The following is a 7369-nucleotide window of genomic DNA, read 5'->3' as shown; positions in this document are numbered from 1 at the left end:
GCAGCTGTGGTCAGCAGCCTGAATATGTTATGTCAGGATATAACTCTTGCAGATGAAATGGTGTCCAACTGCAATGAAATTTTGGCTTACTGTGCTCCAATACAGGTAAAATCAATGGGATTGTTACTGACATCTTACTATCAGAGTAAGATGTCCACATTGATTACAGACTGTGCTAAGGGAAATTCCAGCCTGAATCTTGCTGATCTGGACACAGATGGACATGCAAAGCTGGTGGAAAGGTACGGTTTAGGTCATAACGTTCCTCCTGTCCTGCCAAAGAATGCAAAAAAATATATTCTACAACACATGAAGTGTTCAACTAATATTTGTGAAGACATAACAATAAAAGAAAACTACTGTAGCCATCATTGTCTGTTTGGATCTGTTAAATATAGAGAAGGTATTCTGTAAACTGAACTCTATTCTATGAGCTCATTAGGAAAAAAAAACAAGTGTGTCAAAAAGGTCTCAATCCTTTTTTTAATGACTGGTCTAACACATGAACTCATGAATTAATGAGGTTTCTAACTCTCTAGTTATCTAATTCATAACTTGCTACTCATAACCTGTGCACCTATGAGCAAGTTTCTTACCTTGCTGATGATGAGAAGACGCATCCTTCCTCCTCCATCACAGTGCAGGCATTCCCTGCATCACGCCAGGAAGTACGAAAATCTCACCAGTACGACTGCTGTTGAACCCACTTCAAAAGTTTTTTGAGTAAGCTGACGTATTTATACCTTCCAGTCTGGAATTTTGGCCTACATCAGCTCCATGAGTCACTGGATTCTGAAGAAACTGCCAGATAATTGATATGGAAGGATGAAGGATGAAGAACACAGTGACCCGTAGGTGACAGCAGCTGTGTAATGACCTTTAGCTCTTCCAGGCCTTCATGTCCAGCCCACTTGTTGCTATCACTTTGAGTTAACGGAGCTGCTCAGGCCTTAATGTGAGTTTTGTCTTAGCCAAAACCTGAGCAGAAGCTGGGTAAACAGTCACAGGCAGCCTGCCTGAAGAAGACAAGCACACAACTACTCCAAACTTCGTAAACTTGCCAAGTGGCCTTGGGAAAACCATAGCACTTTTCTTGTCTACTCATAAAATTTAATAACATGCAATGGTGTGTACTGTAGGGAACTTCACATTCAAGTGGCCCCACCAAGTGCTAGGATAATAGAAATAATAACAATTTGTTATAAATATTTCTTTCATTTGCAGTGGAAGCCACTTTGGAACTCTGAAAGTCATTAGACCGAATTCAAGAATGGTGTAAGTGGGCACAACGCCTTTTGATTTCAGTGGAAGCTGAATGTTTGTATGCTAGGCTGAATTTGTCGACTTCTGTCCATAACCAATATCATGGCTGAGATTTTTTATAACTGGAGCTATAGTTTGATACTAGAAAAGAATCTTAACTGTAAAAAAAAAAAAAATAAACTTTGCTATCCTTTCTGTGGGTTCTTTTTTACCCTTAGACCAATTTAATACATATGCCTCTAAAAACTGTTCTCAGTCAGTGCTTGAGGTAGAACTCTTGGTAAAAGAAAGATATATTTATCTTGGAATATTAACACACCCATGAGGCTCTCAAATATTTCGTGTTTTGTGGTCTTTGTTTTGGCACAGCATGTCTGATGCAAACACAGAAGCAACCAGACGCAGACACAAGCATATGATTAAATTCAGAGATCATAATTTTCTTAAAATTATATGATCCTTCAGCCCACACTACTTGTCAAGAAGACCCAGCACCTGGGTGGCTCTGAAGGCGGTGCCCCCACTCTCCTCTCAAGAGCTTAAATACTGTCTAGCCTCCTGACTTTTTGTCATATAAAAGGTAAGATAAGCAAGAGAAGGGTAACCTCACAGTGCATAAGACACGCAAACACACTCCTTCACTCTGCACTGCTAAAATGAGAGACAGTGCTACAGCATGTCCTGGTTAACCAGCTGGACTGTGTCCCCATCTGCATTGGACACTACTGCAGCACCCACACTTCACATCCACAGACAGAATGGACAAAGTTCTGGGTCATTTGGTCATTTGGGAAAAATCTTTTCCAAGCCCGCTGCCCTGATCTTACCAGCTGTCTAGTAACTTAATGAAGGGCGAGAAGGATGGGGCTGAAACCAATTGCCACAACTGGCAAAATTCTTGTGGTTTCCACCTTGGCAGCAAAGCTGGATGCAATTCCTCTTACCCGCTACTAAACAGGAATTAAATATCTGGACCTGGCTTCCTCCTCTGTCCAGCAACAGCTGTGGTGGGTGGGAGAGGATCCAGACCGCAAGGCTTTGAGGTAACACATGACCTTACTTCCCCTCAGTCTGCAGAACAAGCAAAGGTATGAGGAATTTTGCCCAACTTCTTCAGTGAGGTTTTCTCCCTCTTCCACAAGGATGTCTCCTGCCTTAGCAGAGCAACTATCCATTTACAAGAAGGCAGTCTTTGAAAGAAACTGATCATAAAAATGAAATAAAATAAAAAATTAAAAACAACCAACCAAACAACAAAAAAAAATCAGATCATAACTGATCTCTCTGTCTGTCTCCCTGCAGACCTACCTACCTACCCATTCACCCAACAACATTCTCCTTTCCCTTATATTCTGAGATTTTCTACTTGGGATCTGTATCTTCTTCATATTGTTGTACCTAGTATATCTCTATGCAATTAGACTGTACCACCTACTGAACAATTAACATTTATTTTCAGCTCACCAACGATATTCTTCAAAGGATATGGCAAGCCAGGAGAAGGAATTAAAAAGTGTTGGTCTTCTTCCTGTGGTAAATTCTTCTTGTCTTCAGGTCCTGGTAAGATGGCTCGTAACTCCTGAGCCAGGTGCTGTGGGACAAATGCAGTCCCAGTATAACTCTACTTACTCCACTGGAATTATGCCTGGACCAATTTCTCCCTTTTTAATTGAAGATCTACTGCTCCAAGGTATATAACAAATCTGTGCCTCACAGACAGAAAGAGAGTGTTTTTGTAATGCTGTAAAATATCAAGCAGATTTGGACTTTGTGCTGCTTGCACATGCATATGATAAAACCTTGAAGCAAGGGGCATATTCACCATTGGATTAGGATTTCTCCCATGCGTTTCAAGTGGACATAAAATGGCTACACAAAAATGAATGATAAGAAAGAGCAGAATGCTAGAAATAAAAATCTAGTGAAATTTTTAGGAGTTCACTGAATTATTGGTTTCAGTAACCTGAAAAAATATGGGTACTTGCTTGTCTAATTTGAACATACATTCATTTATTTTACTCCACTCTGTTGTAAAATGAAATACAATAACGCTTAATGAAGATGATTACTAGAAAATTTTGCCTTTTATTAAGTGAAAAGAAAGGTGACTTAAGACAGATGTACAGTCCAATCTACTTAGTAATGAAGAGTCACTTAAATTGGTATTATAGTTTTTCATGTTGAAAGAATACAGAGAGGTAACAGAGTTCCTGTCTTTATCTTGAGCCAGAAGCTGCAGCTCTCTGTGGGAGGCACATATGTAACCTTGGAAAATGGCTCTACTCTTTTCTTTTGAATGTTTTTTCACCAGGTGCAGATGCCAGATGCACGACCTTCTGCACTACAGAAAACTCTGGATCACTTCTGTTGTGCAGGGACTTTTAAACATTAATGTCATACTCAAAGTAGATCTCAGTATTTTAACTTTCAATAGTCTGTGAGCACTCTGGTGAAAAAGGAGGAAGGGATGAGAAAGATACTGCAGAAGGTTCTTCATGATCACTGTTAATTTAGAAGATAATTTGCTAATAGTGATTGCTGGACTGTGTTGTGATTTAATGGCGTGAGCACAGATCTAAAAACTATAAACTTCTAATTTGGCTCTGATACATCATTTTCTTTGACCCAAGCCAAATTACTTAACCTTTCTTCACCTGTAAAATGGGGGTGCTAATATATATGTTGCAGGGCCATATGAAAGGCTTTTTATCTTAGTTTCTGAATTAGTTCACAAACAAAAAAAATGAAGATGTCCTTTAAAAATGTAAACAGTTTCTTCAGTCCATGTGAGATCTTGAAATTCTGGTGATTTGCCTACATTTATCTAAATTTCGTTTAGAAGTTACTGATCTTATTATATTTTATTAAATGGATATTCAAAATTCAAGTTAAAAAGTCTGTCCAATTCCTTTCCAATAAAATGATGTTCTCTTTCCTTCCAATGTATCATGGATCCTGTTCTTTTTTCTCTTGCTGCTGACATTTGTTCTTTATTCAACAACCTAAATCCTTCCTGTGAATCTCCTTTCTTCTCAGAAGAATTTTTCCTCCTCTCTTTTTATATTTTCTGCAAAAGATTGTCATATGTATCATTCTTTACTTAGTTCAGGATGGAGGTGATGGTAATTGTGCAGGATATGTTCAGCTCTGGCAAGCCCCAATACACCTGACAGGCCTGATTATTGTCCTTATATTTTTCTAAGCAGTTATGCTGACAAACACCAACAAATCAGCCAAAATCTTGCACAAGATAAGGAGCTGCAACAACTGTCAGAGAGGCTTCTTGCATATTAGAAAGGATCTTGAAACTGGTAGTGTGCAATGACTTCAGTCAAAAATGAATTCTAAAAATAAAGCCTGGTTTGAGGATGGAAAGGAGATTTGGTTTATTTTATTCACTACTTTTAACTTTAAGGAAAAGTGTAGTAACTAGCTGCTCTAGTTACCTTAAAATAAATGGTGATTTCATTAGAGAGGTAACTGCAACATCAGTCATTTAGATCTAAAGATATATGGAGTAAAAAAGGTCAAAAAAAAAAAATTGAAGGCTACAGCAACATTCAAGAATATTCACAAATAAGATTAAAGAATGTGATTTTAGTGGATTAATCGGACTTTAAGTTAGATGTTTTTATACTGCTTTTTTTTTTTTTTTTCCTCCTAACATGGAAAACATCTTAAGAATATCCTTTTTGGAGTGAAAATAATATAGAACCAGAATTAATAATGCAAAACAAGATTCAAAACACATACTGACTCCTAATTAATAGGAATATCCCTACTTATTTCTACTCTGGTTACGTTCTTTAAATGCCCAATGTTACAATTTCTCATTATTGACCCCAAACACATTCAACACATAAATAGACATAAAATCATGATTCTGTTACAAATTATAAGGTAAGCCCTTGGGGAGCTGTATGGTAATTTACATACACTGGGCTACAATTACTTTCTACTGTTGCAAATGTCAAAACTTCTTTTTAATTTCTGCAGGTGGACGATTCAGTTCCTCTTCTTGCTAAATAGCAAATGAAAACAATCATGCTCATTTATTTAATTTCTTTCTTTTTTTTTTTTTTTATTTTTTTGAACTACTGCTGTCTTGTTCTGCTGTAAGAAGAAAACTAGATTCTGTTTTAATACAAGACCACTTCCAAGAGGAATTCTTTTTAAAAGGTGTCAGGATCAGATATCCTTTTTAAAATGAGGGCAAGAAGCAGGTCTGTTAAGTCTTCCAGAGAACAAATTAACAAGTGGGAATGATTAAGCCAGAAATGACTTGGTGTTCTAATTGAAGAAGTCATGCAGCATGATGTCACCACCTCCCCCTCCCTTCTTCCCTCCCTCCCTCCCCCCCCGTTATTAGTATTTAATTGCTTTCAGAGAGCTCAGTGTGTCTCTCTTCTCTCTCCCACAAGAAAACACTCTCAGAATTTAAAATGCATCAAGTTATAGAAGAATGTTGCTGTTTGCACACACTTGGTCTGTTTTAAGTTCAAGTAATTAAATTAGCTAAATAAAAAACACAGAGCTGTTTATAGGCTCAGCTATGGATTTTTTGTTTTATGCATCCAGGTCTGTTTCCAGTCTCATTGGCTGGTTTAAGGACTGTGTTCTCAGTGTGCCAAACAAAGAATAGTCACATCCTGTGACAGCACCTGGTTTGCTGAACTGTTTGAATTTTTCTCTGCAGAGTGTCTGTGGAGGTTCACGGTGCTGTAGAAAACAAGAGGCAGAGGAAGACACCATGCTCTTTACTTATCCACACATATGAGGTATTCAAAATACTTCTGTCATCAGTGTTGGGACAGATTAATTCAACTTTTACACTAAAGCCAAGCAAAAGCTTTACTAATTGTTTCTATCAATTGCAGATCTTTTAGCCTGCATCAAATTATCCTGACAGAAATGCACCACAAAGTAAGTAAGAAAGACTTAAATAAATTATATTTGAAAGAAGAGCATTACACACGGCAGACTAGTTTGTTCTTCTTGCTCACACAGGTAGCTGCAGTCAGGGCAGCAGAATTACTGAAACATCGTTGTTCTGAGATTTGTATCTAGCTTGTTTCCTACATCTGCGATCACTACTGTAATACGCATAGCATACACAGTCATCTTTCAACATTTTCACTAATTTAATAATGTTGAATTCAGGAAATAAATTTAAAATAGATTTTTAAAATTTTGGTAGGCCTCTTCTGACTTTGTCACTCTAACCTCTTAAAAAATGACTGTCCTGGGAGATGTTATACACCCTTGACACCATTCCGATTGCTTTGGAAAGAATGCCCAGCCCTTATGTTGTCTGCTGGACTAGTTGTGGGTTGAAAAACTGATTTCTTAAACACTGCTGTAAGGGGCAGAACTGTGTGGCTTTTGTCCACAATTGTCCATCTAAGCTCCAGCTGCAGAGGGAAAACCAAAATCTCAGTTGGGCCTTCTGAGAGAGAAGACATGCCTGAGGGTTTCTCATTCTTACGTCTAACAGATTAAATATGAGGGAAGGAAAAAATTTGTTTTTCTCCAGATTTTGGGATGGTTGTCCCACCTTTGAGCAGCTGGATACCACAATCTTTTTAGTGTCTAACAGTTTTTCTTCTTGTATCCTAGTAGGTCTCAACTGAAAAGGAGAAAGTGGTGAATATCAAAAAATGCATGAAAAGAAATATTTGATTCTGGCTCTCGTGTCCAGGTGATGGTACCAAAGGTAAATTCCCTATCTCATTACAGGAGCTAATTCCTTCTAACCATAGATTTTTTGTTGTTTTCAATTGGTTCCAACAAATTAAAACAGAATGTATTGCACCTCACATGGATGTTTACCAAATAAGCCATTAAATATTTACTGAACTAGCACTGCTATTTGATCGCATTTCCAGTTCTGGATGTCAAAGGGCTTTCTGTGTAGTTCCTTGTCCATAGAGATGTTTATGCTATATCACCATAAAATTACAAAGTGGACAATATGTCTGAAGAAGTCATTAGAGTGAGATATATAAAAATACAGTTTCTGAAGTTCATGAAATGAAAGGAGAATCTTTGTCCCAGAGGAGCCTCATACAAACCCAGGAGCCTGAAGCACCATGTATTTTACCCCTGC

The 7369-nt window shown here is 37.7% G+C and overlaps 1 long non-coding RNA gene across 2 annotated transcripts; it reads left to right on the top strand.

Moving 5' to 3' along the window:
• The first annotated feature begins 5680 nt into the window (after positions 1-5680).
• Positions 5681-6344, top strand: LOC310890227. 2 transcript variants are annotated; one of them, XR_014577110.1, is made up of 4 exons: positions 5681-5748; positions 5960-6041; positions 6141-6186; positions 6271-6344. It is a non-coding gene; the product is annotated as an uncharacterized lncRNA (long non-coding RNA). The 2 variants fall into 2 exon arrangements; XR_014577111.1 differs by having other exon boundaries at positions 5687-5841.
• The last annotated feature ends 1025 nt before the right edge of the window (positions 6345-7369 follow it).

Source organism: Anser anser (genome assembly GCF_964211835.1).
Source record: "Anser anser genome assembly, chromosome: Z".
In the NCBI taxonomy this organism is placed as follows: domain Eukaryota; kingdom Metazoa; phylum Chordata; class Aves; order Anseriformes; family Anatidae; genus Anser; species Anser anser.
This window is presented reverse-complemented; position numbering and strand designations above follow the sequence as displayed.